Raw genomic sequence first — 13,912 nt, 5'->3', positions numbered from 1 at the left:
ATACAAAATCTAAAGAAAAAAAATCCTAAATCTGAATACCAAGAGAAACTCCTAATTCTAAATAAAATTCAACATTATGTCTCAATGTGAGTATTCTGAAACTCCAAAGTGAGTATGCTATGGCAGCAAAGGCCACATGTCTCCAAACTTATATCCTATTTTGTTTTGGTCTAGGTGAAGTTTATTTGGAGAATTTTTCTGATAAATTATAGGTATTTTTTGCAATTGTGACAAATTTTTTATTGGCTATTTACTAAGAGTTAGAGTACAAAGTTTCCTCTTAAAATTAAGTTTTGGATTCGAAATTACATGAGAAGTTTTTTTTTTGTATAATACATTTTGTGCCACAATATATGTGAAAAAAAATGTGATTGAAGGGATAAACTAGTAGTAGAGAAACATGTCTACTAATAAGTTTGAACATAGTTATTAAACCTGGCTTGATCTGGCGGTTCAATTTGAAAACCGGTGAATTGAGCAATAGATAGGGTTGGGTCTCTAATTAGATCGGATGTGAACAAAAATCATCGACTTATCAGCGAATTGATGGTTCAATTGGATTAAACTGAAAACTCGATTGGTTGAACTGGGTAGAGCATTAGTTGTTGTTGGAAAAATTTAGACAAGAAACTATAGGGGTTGGAACTCAAGACCTCATGCATTTAAGAAAGAGTACTTACCACTTGGCCATTAACTCACATGCTAGTTATTAAACTATCTTACAATATATATTAGTCAATTGTTTCTTTATTTTTTTATTGCTCTAAAACAAAATTTATTTGAATCTTTTAATAAAAATTATTACTCCACAAACAATATAAGTTATGAAATGGATTTCAAAAATAACATATTATACAACCCATTTTAAAGGGAAATATTAATCCTAATAACCTTTTACACTTAACATTCATAAATAAACTAAATAATTACACTAAATATAGGTAAAATTTTACACTTGAAATTTGATGGATTACTAATTAAATTTAGGTTTTATTGATTCTTATAAGAATTAATAATTCGATAATAAATTAGACTATATGAGCATTTGTTATGGTATAGTTTATTACAATTCAAACCATATACCCTATATAAAAAAATTATGAGACATAATATTTAAATATATTTAGCGATCTACCAGTTAAACCACTCACCATCGATTGAACCAGTGATTCGTTGATCCACCTATTTTGTCAGGTTCTTCTTCAAACCGGGTTTAATAACTAAAAAAAAAATCAAAAAGATTCATGTCTAATCAATTTAGGATTAATCTTTTATACACTGTGTACACCATCACCATTGGATACATAACAACTCATCTGAATTTAAAATTCAAATTCAAATTTTGCTTATGTGTCATGCATCCAACCGTGATAGCGTGTGTGTTGGGTTTGGGTTTTATCCCACTAACTATTTATTTTGTTGGGTTTGGGTTTTATTCCACTAACCGTTTATTTTGTTCGGCTTGAGTTCTATCTCGCTAACCGTTTATTTTGTTGTGCTCAAAATAAATGGTCGGTGCAATAAAATGGTGAATTTCCAGAAATAATGCGAATGAGAGAAAAAGTCGGAGAAGTGGTGTTGTGTGAGAATGTGTGATAATTGAATGGTTGCCGCAAATGAAATTTTCAACTACTGAAAAAACCAAATTTCTTTTCCATTTTTCTTTTGCGGTTGAGAAGGAAAGTTTTGTTTTCACTTTTTTTTTAATATGCTTAGTGCATGCAGCGAGTCTTTTTTACATAGCCGCATGCGGCGAGCTTTTTAATAGCTGCATGCATAGACCATTTTTTTTTAATGAAACCCTAAAATATAATAACTAAACCTTAAACCCTAATTCCAAATTTATAAATCGTAAACCCTACTTTATAAAACCTAAACCCTAATTTATAAATCCTAAATCCAAATTTATAAATCTTAAACTCTAATTTATAAAGTCAAAATCCTAATTTATAAACCCTAAATCCAAATTAATAAATCTTAAATACTAATTTATAAAGCTAAAACCCTAATTCATAAAACTTGAACCCTAATTTATAAACCCTAAATTGTAATTTATAAACCCTTAATTCAAATTTATAAAACCCTAATTTATAAAGCCTAAACCCTAATGTATAAATCCTAAATCCAAATTTATAAATCTTAAACTCTAATTTATAAAGTCAAAATCCTAATTTATAAACCCTAAATCCAAATTAATAAATCTTAAATACTAATTTATAAAGTTGAAATCCTAATGCATAAAACTTGAACCCTAATTTATAAACCTTAAATCGTAATTTATAAACCCTTAATCCAAATTTATAAATCAAAAACCCTAATTTATAAAGCCTAAACCCTAATTTATAAAGCCTAAATCCAAATTTATAAATCTTAAACTCTAATTTATAAACCCTAAATCCAAATTAATAAATCTTAAATACTAATTTATAAAGCTGAAATCCTAATTTATAAAACTTGAACCCTAATTTATAAACCCTAAATCGTAATTTATAAACCCTTAATCCAAATTTATAAATCAAAAACCCTAATTTATAAAGCCTAAATCCTAATTTATAAAGCCTAAATCCAAATTTATAAATCTTAAACTCTAATTTATAAAGTCAAAAACCTAATTTATAAACCCTAAATCCAAATTAATAAATCTTAAATACTAATTTATAAGCTGAAATCCTAATTCATAAAACTTGAACCCTAATTTATAAACCCTAAATCGTAATTCATGATCCTAAACAAAAAATGGTCCTAAAATGTATTATGCTTTTAATAAAAAATTATGTTAAAAATTTACTATTTTGTTTTCATCATAGATTTAAATTGAACACAGTTCGATCTAGACCCATGTAAGTGTACACTCTATCAACCAACTTGGAATAACCTATGCGATTTTTTACTAAAATGCCTTTTTTGCATCTCAGAGGATCATATGAAAATGTTCCTCCAATCTCTACTATTTTTCCTTCCCTATAAAACTGAATCACCAATGCGAGATCCGTGGACATATCTGTACTTAATTTTATTAATATTATTTATTTTAGATTCAAGCACTTAGGTGATTCTCAACATAAATTTAGATTAACTAAACTAAAATTTATCACATCCATAAAAAAATAATCATAAATGAAATAATATGAAGTAGTATTAAATAGTACAATAACTAAACAAGAATGAATTTGTCATTAATATAAAATTAACGGCACATATGCTATGAATATGTAATAATTTAATGATTCCTATTTAATATTAATTAAACACTTATTACTATTTTTTTTGCACTATTACTACTATTAATATTTGTAAGTAATTACTACTACTTATGACTTTTTTTTATTAATATCGCACTTATTACTATTCTTTTTCAGTATTACTAGTATTACTATTACTACCAGAGGGGGGCCATGCAATGCGTAGGAGTTTGATACATGTAATTTAAGATAGTTGGTACTTTGTGTTTTATGTAATAACAACATAAATAAGAAAATGAATTAACATAAATTTATTAATAGGTGAAATGAATTAAAATTGTCATTGCACAAATTGAAATGATGCAATTCAACTAAAATTTTTTTGAAATAAGAATGAAAAACTAAATTGAAATAAATCTATTCATTATTTTCAGAGAAATAAATACTTTTTTTTATATTTTTTCATAAAAATTCATATTTTAAGCTAAAAAAATTCAAATTTTTTGTAATTGAGTTTTTAAATCCAAGGAATTTTTATAATGAATTTGAAGAAGATAAATTTATTTGCTAGGACTAAATTATAAGTTAACTGAAATTTTTCTTGAATATAGTTACAATAGAATCAAATATGTTAACGAAATTTAAAAATTTATCTGTAGTTGAGGGTGCTGATTGTGGTCAAAACTCATTGGATTATAGCTAAATCCAAATAAAAAAAAATTGTTGTAAATGAGGTCATTTGTTTTACTAATCGGTGAAATGAATAGTAATACAATTTTGTTGAGGTGATGGTGTTAATAATAAGATGAATAGATAGATTTTTGACATTTAGTCACTCATATAGAAACATTAAAATTAGCACAAGTATCCAACGAAGGAGCAAACAAATGCCCATAAGTAAAACATGAAATGTCAGGTATGCCTAGTAGTAAACCATCAAACCATACACATAAATGCACGAATAGATCAATTTTATTGCCAAAGCAAATCATCGATACAAATAACAAGCTACTAATCAAATGCATCATGTATTTCCAGAAGCCAAACAATTTCAGATATAATACATACAAAAATCAATGACTTTTATAAGCAAAGTAAATCAGCAGCACAAACTACATTGTAACAAGAAATCAACAGCACAAACTACACACTAATAGCAAAATAAATTCCACACCTAAGGGTATGTTTGGTACCCCATAGAATTGGGATTTAGAATTGGAATTGGAACCCCAATTCTAATTCTTGTGTTTGGATGCTGCCTTTTCCATAGAATTAGCATTGAATTCTAATTCCAAGAGATTCCAATTCCATGAGTTGAATTCTTTATCAGACCAAAAGAATTCTAATTCCAATTCCACGTCTAAACCCTCAAAAACGGGTCTACACGCGGATCCAATGTGGGTAAAAAATAAAAATCGGGTCAAGTTCACTCGCGTCCCTTCTCTATCTAATTAACCGCTTTTCCTCAGCACAATTGCTCTGATGTCCACTGCCGCTTCCACCTCAACCCTAACATTTTGCCTCTTCCACCACCGTCTCCCCCATTGCCCTTTGCTCCGAGTGCTCTGCTTTGCTCCGCTCTGCTGTTGCCTTTTGGCCTTTGGGGGAACTTACAGCTTGCTAGTTGCCTCTGGTGGATTTCAATCTTTTTCTTTGCTTCTCCTTTCTGGTGGCTTCAAGGATAAGCGATTTGGATCTTGGGCTTCTGGTTTTCTCACAGTAAGTTCAAATGTTGTGCCTTTTCTTCTGTTTCGATGTGATTCTCGGGTTTTTTTAGCGTTTTAGTGATTTTGCTGGCATTAATGTTTTATGGGTTGTTTCTAATTTAGCTACTTGTTGTAGGTTTTTGTAATTCTGGACTAAATTTATGACCTTTACTTGCTGTGGATATTTTAAAAACAAAAGGTGAAAATGCTATACAGTAGAAAATTTCAACGGCAAGATCCCTCTTTTCAGTTTGTTTGAGCTATCCCCAATAACAAGACATAAACGAAACCATATCCATTTTATCTTTCATATCCATTTCTGTTCAGGTGGACTTGTTCAAGTTTTGTTTGGCTCATTTCTTGTCTTGTTCATCAGATATCTAATGACAAAAGAAGTTCCTTTGCACCTGTTTCTCTGGCTCAGTATATCTGATGCTGTCTTCCATATAAACAAAATTTTGTTTTTGACTTCTTGAAAGTTGGGGTAAGATGCAACTTTTGTAAATAAATTAATGGTTCTCCTGAGTTTAGGCTTCCTTTTTAGTTTCTATATACTTTGTGTGCACATGTATTTTGAAGCAGTAATAAATAGATTGTTTGAAAGTTATGAATGATTTGCAATTCGTAAAGCGCCGCTACAAGATCTGTGATGGAATCCACTAATGGCCGTTTAGCCAAACAGTGGTTTACTATGTGATTGGTGTAAACTACATTTTGCTTTATGCTCAAAAGCTTTCATTGTACCAGACATTAGGCCCACCTCTTTTGGCTTTGCTTCTGAACCTCTGTTAAGATTCACTTTAGCATTTCATTTGATTGGTTACACATCACGAATTTCTCATCGCAGAGAGACACTTTTTTACTGCAAAATGGAAATAAAGTGTTATGAGAAATGGTTATAGTTATACTGTGAGGCAGTAAGATGGCTGATCAAAATGCTTATGAATTTATTCTCATGTATGAGCTGGAAGAGAAACAAATATGTGTTGTTATCCTAACACAGAGTAATTACTTCTGCAGGCCATTAGCTTTAGCAGCGTCTCATATCCCTCTAGCATGGTGAAATTTGGTTTTGTCTTCTTAATTTCGAGTGACAAATATGGGAAGCTACTTTTTGTAACAATTTCACTCTGACTTGGATGCAAATGAGATATGATACTGAATAATGTTGTTTCTGTATCAAGCTATTCCAGGGCTCAGCAGACCACAGGGCCTGTGTGAACTAGGTGTTACCTTTATGTTATGTATGCCAGCAGGCTTTGTAAACTCGTATGGAATTGGGATAATATGTCATTATGATGCTGTCTCGTGTGTAAATGGAAGAGACAATTAATAATAATAATAATAAAATGTTGCTCTGTGCCTTTTTTATTCTAATTTATTGTCATTCATCCAATTAAATTGTTTTTGACAATTCAGAAAGAAAATTAAAATGGATGTCACTGTTTCACCAATACTACATGTGGTTGCAGTTGTTTACTGTGAGCATTTTTAATACACTAATTAGCCAAAATCATTCTTAGCCTTGAAATTTGATAGGAACTTATTCGGACTTAATTTAATATTAGAATGGCCATTTATTGAAGAATAGTAGCAATGTATAATTGTGCTTCTCTCTCTCTCTCTCTCTCTCTCTCTCTCTCTCTCTCTCTATTTTGCTAAAGTCACTTTGTTTGCATATTCATCTATTGGAATTTCTTGTAAGATACAAAACTCAAATTTTTATAATAGGCACAAGCTATGACTTTCCTTCCCAATTAATATCATAGAGTAGGCTTGTGATTTTCTAAAATTTAAAGTTCTTAGCTTTATAAAAAGTATCAAGGTTTTAACTTGATAAATATTAATTACTTTTTAAGTTAGAATATATAGTTATTTTTTATTTAATATAATTTAATTAAGAAGAAAAGAAACAAGAATAATATTTTTTTTGAAGAAAAGTAACTAATTTTTTTTCTTTAAAGCTTGAGTAACAATTAGCTAAATGCAAGAAAAAATAAATTATTAAAGGTACAAATTGGTTTTTTCCTTAAAGCTTTAGTAACAATTAGCTAAATGTTAAAAAAATATTATATAGTAAAGGAAAAGGAAAAATTTTCTGTAAGCAAATGTTTCATGAAAACAATTCTAATTCCTAATGAATTATTCTCTCATGCAAACAAAGAATTTGGAATTCCAAACAAATTCCATATCAATTCTATGCATTTTCCAAACGAAAGAATTGCAATGATTTGGAATTATAATTCATAGAATTCCAATTCTATAGAATTTCAATTCTAATTCAATTCCAATTCTGCAGAACCAAACGCACCCTAAATACATTTATATGAAAATATTGACAAGCGTTGCATACTAATAATAAACAATTGCGTACCATATTCCAAATATTCCCAACAGAGCTTTTCCTCACAATTGCTCCAAATCTATTAAAGGGACACCATTACAACCATACCAAAAAAAAATTTTTGTATGTAAATAACACCCAATTTAACAATGCCTCCATTGAATTCGTAACAAACACTACCATTTAAGAAGATAAATGACACCATCAAAGCGGAAAAAACCCACAACACTTGCCCCAAACTGAACCACCAGGAATAATTTCGCCCAACGGGCAAGGTGGAAAGCAAAGTATGTGACGCCCCCACTTCTCCCTAAGGCGAACCAAAGGGTATCCGTGGGACGCCTGCCTAGCTCTCGCCAGGACTCAAGCAATTCCATTCAACTTATATCCGGACCACAAGAATGCAAATCGATAATCTTAGATGCAATAATTGCGGAAGTGTTCAAACATAATAACAGTTATCCATTCTTCAAACCACCAGTTGATATACATACTACATTTCGTCCAAAGGTTACATTTCCATACCAAAAGTACAATCCCAAGCCAAAGGCATAAACAAAAGTAATAGCAACCCTAAACAAAAGTACATCAAGAGGCGGCTCCATTTTACCTCCGAATTCAACCTGTTAAGGAAAACAAATCTACAGGGTGAGCAAAACGCTCGTGAGGCTAAGAACACACATGCAACCATATAGTTCAGATAACAAGCCCAATTAACAATTCAGGTATTAGCTTGCAAGTAATTAATAACACCAATAAACTGTAACCAGAAACAATTCAAGGATATAGAAGCTCTCAGGAGCTAAGTTCCGCAATTTGCCGATACCATTTATATATATCTTTCCGTGATGACTCTCCGTCAACCGGATTGATATTTTCATGTCCGTAGTTCACCACTTACTTCCCATCCGTCCACCATACACCACTTCGGGCCCGCACTACATTTATAAAGCGATACTATACGAGTATGCCAAGCGAGATCTCTCAATAGATCAAGCTTATCATTTGAGTCTCATGGCTCACCGAGGTTCCCGACCAACCCCATGCCGGCTCGAGTTCCAAGGTCGGCCTATGAGTTTGGGCGTCCCCCATTTGTCATGTAAATGTCGAGGAGATTCACTCCATCGACGTATGCAATCATAGCATACCATTTCATGTATTCAAGCATTCAATAGGTTTAAGCAGACATTTCAAGTCATGCAAACCAAGCAAATCATGTTAAGCATGGGTCATTCGTTTCAAATGAGAACGAGTGCGATCAAGTACACACTCGACTCCATTTTGTCAAAATCAGTTAAGCTAAGCATGAAATCAGGTGAATCAAGCATGAATCAAGTCTTTGGAGTTCAAGTAGGCATACACTTGACACTCACCAGTTATGCGAGCAAGTAAGTTGGAGGGAGAGTTCAAACTTCCACAGTAGGGTCCTCTTGGAGGTCCTCGTGCGTGCCTGAACATCGTATTTTAGATAATTACTGTAGGTCCCCAAGTGGTGAGAAAGATTGAACACGAGTAAGGTTCGAAAATAATTGAAAACTTCGTTTGACGTGCCTTTGAAGTTGAATTCTCAAGAGGATGTAAAATTTAAGTACAAAAATTGGATTATTATCCTTAAAATCATTGGTTGGAAACAAGTACGAGCGAAAAGATTGCAAAACGAATGATCGAAATCGAAGGAAGGTTGGCCACGTCACAATCCGGCCGGAATCTGGCCGGATATCCGGCCGGATTTCTGGCAGTGGCTAACCTCTTTTTTTTTTCAATTTTGGCCACCAATCCGGCCGACAATCCGGCCAGTTTCTGGCCGGATTCAAGGCCGGATTCTGGAAAAATTGTTCCTTCGTGGATTTCCTTTGAAATTTCAGAATTTTTGATTTTTGGTCAAATCTTTAAAAAATCATAACTTCTTTTCTACTAATAAAAAATTGATGAATTTGGTACCGTTGGAATCGTATTTGAAAGTACTAAAAGTTCTTAGAAGACACCGTTCCATGAATCTAAGTGTAAGGCATTCAAAAATGAGCCTAAAGTTGCTGTTCTAGATTGCTAAGATTGAGCCGGGTTGGTTTTTCGCTAACTTTGGAAATTCGGCAAAAATCACTCGTTGGAAACCGGCCCTTGAAACTTATAACTCAATTAGAACTGCAAGTAACATTTTGGATGGAACAAGCGGTTCAAGAATCGGAGTTTCGAGTACCGAGATACGGCAGCTCGAAGTTGGGGAAAATTCAAGATTGTTACAAAATTTCCAGATTTGGTTCCAACTTTGGGTCTTTAGTTAAGTGCCGAAACGGACTTGGATTGACACCAAATTTTGCAGTATAATACTTCCATATGAAGGTTATCTCTCTATCAAATTTCATGGAAAAATACCCTCGGAAGGGTGATCATTCAGTCAACCAAAGTTTGGAAAAATCTTTAAAGCAATCTGTCCAAATCTAAGATTTTCAAAACGAGCAGTCGCCGTATTTTGATCATAACTCTCTCAATTTAACTCGGAATTGAAAATGGTTGATAGTGTTAGAAAATACATTCCCAGGGATACAACTTTACAGAAGAAATCGTTCCAAGTTTCAGCATGCAACTGGTTCAAAATCAAGGCTCAAGTTGCAGCATCATCAAATCATTTCGGCAGAACGGAGAAACAGGACAGCCGACTTCAGATGAATGGTGTGGCTCACACACATAAAACCAGGACGTGCATTATACACCGATAAAAACATGGAAACGTCTAGTTTCAAATGCCGCTAACGGCACCTGATTTTGACGTCGGGGTACGGAGTTATGGACGAAACACAACCACTGGTCTGGATTACGGCGAAACCGTTTTCCAGTTTACTAGTTTTTGAAATAACTTCGTTTGAACAACCAAAACTCAATATTTTTCAACGAAATTTTGTACACAACTTCTACAACATGTAAACTACACAATCAAGCCATTAAATCCTCAATTTCTGCAATAAAATGACCGAACAGAGCAGGGGCAAAATGGTCAAGTTTGGCCCTTGCTCTCTACGTGAGTTTCCTGCAGTTTTTCTTCAACGAAACACTAACTTAAACACTAATCCGTCATCATAAACTTCATTAAGCACAGAATCAGCAACAACCCAAGAGTGGGAATTCATAGAGCCCACTTTTTCCAACAATACAAGCTACTAGAGTGACGATTCTAGCTCAAATGCATAAATCAAACTTCATAAAACAAGTTTAAGAAGTTAGATGGCTACCTACTTTGATGGCTGTTCGGATCAGAAAATTTCGGTCCCTATGAAGCCTGAAGACAGCCGTGAAACTCCTCCCTTTTCCAGCCTAAGTTGTTGTCCGAGTATTGAGCTAGTTGTAGTTAAATTTTGAGAGAATTTGGTGGAAGTTTGATAGTGATTTGCATGGCTTTGGAAGAAAGAAATGGTGAGAGTCTTTGGTTGTTTCTCTGCAGCAGTCTAGCCGGCCATTGTAGCAGAGAAAGGAAATGAATTGCGACACTGAAGCTTTTGCGTACTAAAGACGCTTGACGTCAAATCCTTTGATACGTCAAATCAATTTTTAACTAGTACCCTACGCGCGCGTTTTGTATCCGATTTCTCTTACGTTTGTTGCACTAGTGTACTAAACCTCTAGGGCCCTTACATTCATATAAATATTATTCATTCTTAATTGTCCCAAAATAATGGTCCAAAGTCCCTCAATTAAGCGCGCACGTGAAAACACGTATTTCTAATTTAGGAGTAATAAAAATTAAAACCTTTGAGAAATACATATAACGATCGTACCACTAGTTATTACTTGTGTGTTTAAACCTAAAATTGTTTATTTTAGGACCATTGTATATGTCTTAAATTTGTAGCTTATTGTACGCCCAATTGGCTAAAGTTTTTAGACACGTTTCCATTTTTCGCTAAATAGGCTTATAAGAAAATATTTGTTTATTCATCTATATTTTTATTTTATTATTTTTTTAAAATGAGTCACTTTAGAAATATAACGAACTATAAAATCATGTACTTCGGTCTAATAGGCTAGAAAATATTATTCGTGGCAAAAATCCAAATAAATAATTATTTAGCCAAAATTAGGAATTTTAAAATAAATGGAATTTTCGAATCCTCACAAAGTACACAACCAGGACAAATAAACCTTTACAAGAAGCTTGAAGATCATAACAGTAGAATTTGAAGCAAAAGTCATTTGGAGAGGTGCAACTGAAGCTAATGCTCAGACATGAAACTGTCATAAACCATGTTCTCCAAGCCTTAATTGAGAACTAAAGAGTTTTAAGTAATTACACCAACACAAAGGGTATTAGCACTTGTGTCAACTGCTTGAAAGTTCACTACAACAAAATGACATTTCCAAAATACCCCTTCCTAATTAATTCCTATCAGTAATTTGTCAATAAACCACTTTCGCCTAAGCTTAGTTATCAATTAAGGATGTTTACATAAATTCAGTGAAACAAATGCTGTTATCACTTGTATCTACTGTTAATACAACTAAAATAATTGTACATTCCTACAGTACCCATTCCTTTTGCAAACAACACTTTATGTGCAATTACCACATAGAAGACTATTTATGCCAAAGCCAAAAACAAAAGTTGTATCAACAATTGTACTCTCCGTTATAACAACACTCCAAACAATCTCACAACCCCAAAATGCCCTTACCCTTACGGTTGAAATCCAAAGATCATTTTTGCCTTAAACTCGCTCTTATATAGTATAAGGAAGGAAGTAATTGCTAGTATTGACTACGACCAATATTAATATTACTATTATTAACTATCTACTATTACTATTAAATATTTTATAATTACTATGTACTTTACTATTTATCATTTGTCCTTTTCAACTATTAATTAATTATTTTTACTATTATTATTTACTTTTACTATTATTTAACATACGGGAGTACTGTTACTTTTTTACTTTCATTATTTACTACATACTATTTACTATTCACCTTTTTTTTACTATTTGCTTTTATTGTTATTATTATTACTATTACTATTTAGTATTTACTTTTTTTACCTACTTGTACTATTTACTTTTAATAGAAATTTTGACCATTCTAAATAAGAACATATTAAATATAATTATTAGTGACTGCTTGTACTAAATAGTAACATTATAATGTAAAAACTTGTAAATCCTAAACATGAACACTAATTATTAATATAGTATTACTAATTGGAAAAAATGATCGATTTCATCCTTCACATTTCACAAAAATATTCTTTTCGTCCCTCACTTTTAAAATAAAGCAATTTCGTCCTTGACATTTAAAAACTAAAATTATTATATCCTTGAACCCAAATTTCAATCTGAATCAAACCACCAATCAACCTGATTATAAAATTTGGGGGTGTAATTGGTAAATCACTTGGTTAACTCAACTTGATATTCATGTAAAATTTAATGAACCTAAAAAGAAAAAAGAAAAAATTATAATATAAAAAGAAAGATTAATCTTTTCTACATTATCATTGTATACACTGACGGTTTTATGTACCGCTATATCATTTTAATTTAAATTTAAACACCAAAATTTATAATTATGATACACATCTAGATTCGCAAGCGGATATACTAATGGTGCATGAAAAGATTTATAAAAAAAAAACTCTACTATTCCAAGACAAAGAATGACCTTTTATGTTATAACTTTTATTTTTTTGGTTTAATAAATGTCACGTGAATACGATGAAGTTGACCGAATGATCTATCAATTCTATTTTCGAAATTTATTATTGGGTTATTAGATGGTTTGATTCAGATTGAAAATTAGGTTCAGGGATGAAATAGCTTCAATTTTTAAATGTCAGGGACGAATTTGTTTCATTTTAAAAGTGAGGGATGAAGAGAATATTTTTGCGAAATGTGAGGGATGAAACATGTCATTTTCCCTTACTAATTTAGCTAATTTAAATACTAATCAAATGTACTAAATTCACCGTAGGTAAGTAACTAACAACAAATTACTATTAATAACATATAACAAACTGATTAAATGTAATTCAACGTAACACGTCGTACTTGTTACCTCTTAGCAAATTGATGTGATGGTCATCCACCAACTTCAACACTGAGCAAAGGCTTTTTTTGACCGGTACAGAAAATCAATGCGTACAACCATCTACGGTTTCTTTTTTCCTGTTATAGCAAATCATAAACTAACGATCGGCTGCACAATGAGAAAGCACAAATGCAGTACCACAAGGCCAGTTGTTCTTCGATGGAAAATCTAAAGGCACAATTGCGGCGACACAATGGGAATGGACAAATGCAGGACCACAATTGCAGGAGCTCTTCGATAGAAAACCCTAGCAATGGAACAAAGAAATTGGGAAGACTCAGAAAGGAAAAAAGAAGTTGGAGAGACCAAAGTATAAAGATGCAAATGGGGATCTGGTCGGTGATGTATTTGTAGCCAAACATATTGCATCGTTGTTATTGACTATATCCATCCGTCGATCAATATTTAATCAACGGCTAAAAAAATTGTCGATGGGCATGGTTGGGTGGGGCTAAACATGCGGTGTCCGGATAAAAAAAAAAAAAAAAACTTAGCATCGTTGATCCACTTTTATCAATGGTGTGAAGAATTTTGCTAGACGCCGCAAAAATTTTTTTTTTAAAAAAGGTTTGCACCGTTGATCACAAGTTGATCAACGGTGATCAAGT

At 32.3% G+C, this 13,912-nt stretch overlaps 2 long non-coding RNA genes across 2 annotated transcripts; one reads left to right on the top strand and one right to left on the bottom strand.

Moving 5' to 3' along the window:
* The first annotated feature begins 4,403 nt into the window (after positions 1-4,403).
* On the top strand, positions 4,404-6,265 carry LOC113692633 (uncharacterized). Its single transcript, XR_011816254.1, has 2 exons — positions 4,404-4,901; positions 5,909-6,265. It is a non-coding gene; the product is annotated as an uncharacterized lncRNA (long non-coding RNA).
* Positions 6,266-7,671: 1,406 nt separating this feature from the next.
* LOC113692634 (uncharacterized) lies at positions 7,672-13,661 on the bottom strand. Its single transcript, XR_003449008.2, has 2 exons — positions 13,272-13,661; positions 7,672-7,855 (listed from the first exon to the last, which is right to left on the bottom strand). It is a non-coding gene; the product is annotated as an uncharacterized lncRNA (long non-coding RNA).
* Between the last annotated feature and the right edge of the window lie 251 nt (positions 13,662-13,912).

The sequence above is a fragment of the Coffea arabica genome, chromosome 6c, assembly GCF_036785885.1.
Source record: "Coffea arabica cultivar ET-39 chromosome 6c, Coffea Arabica ET-39 HiFi, whole genome shotgun sequence".
Lineage (NCBI taxonomy): Eukaryota > Viridiplantae > Streptophyta > Magnoliopsida > Gentianales > Rubiaceae > Coffea > Coffea arabica.
Note: the sequence above shows the minus strand (reverse complement) of the source record. Positions and strands in the feature narration are given on the sequence as shown.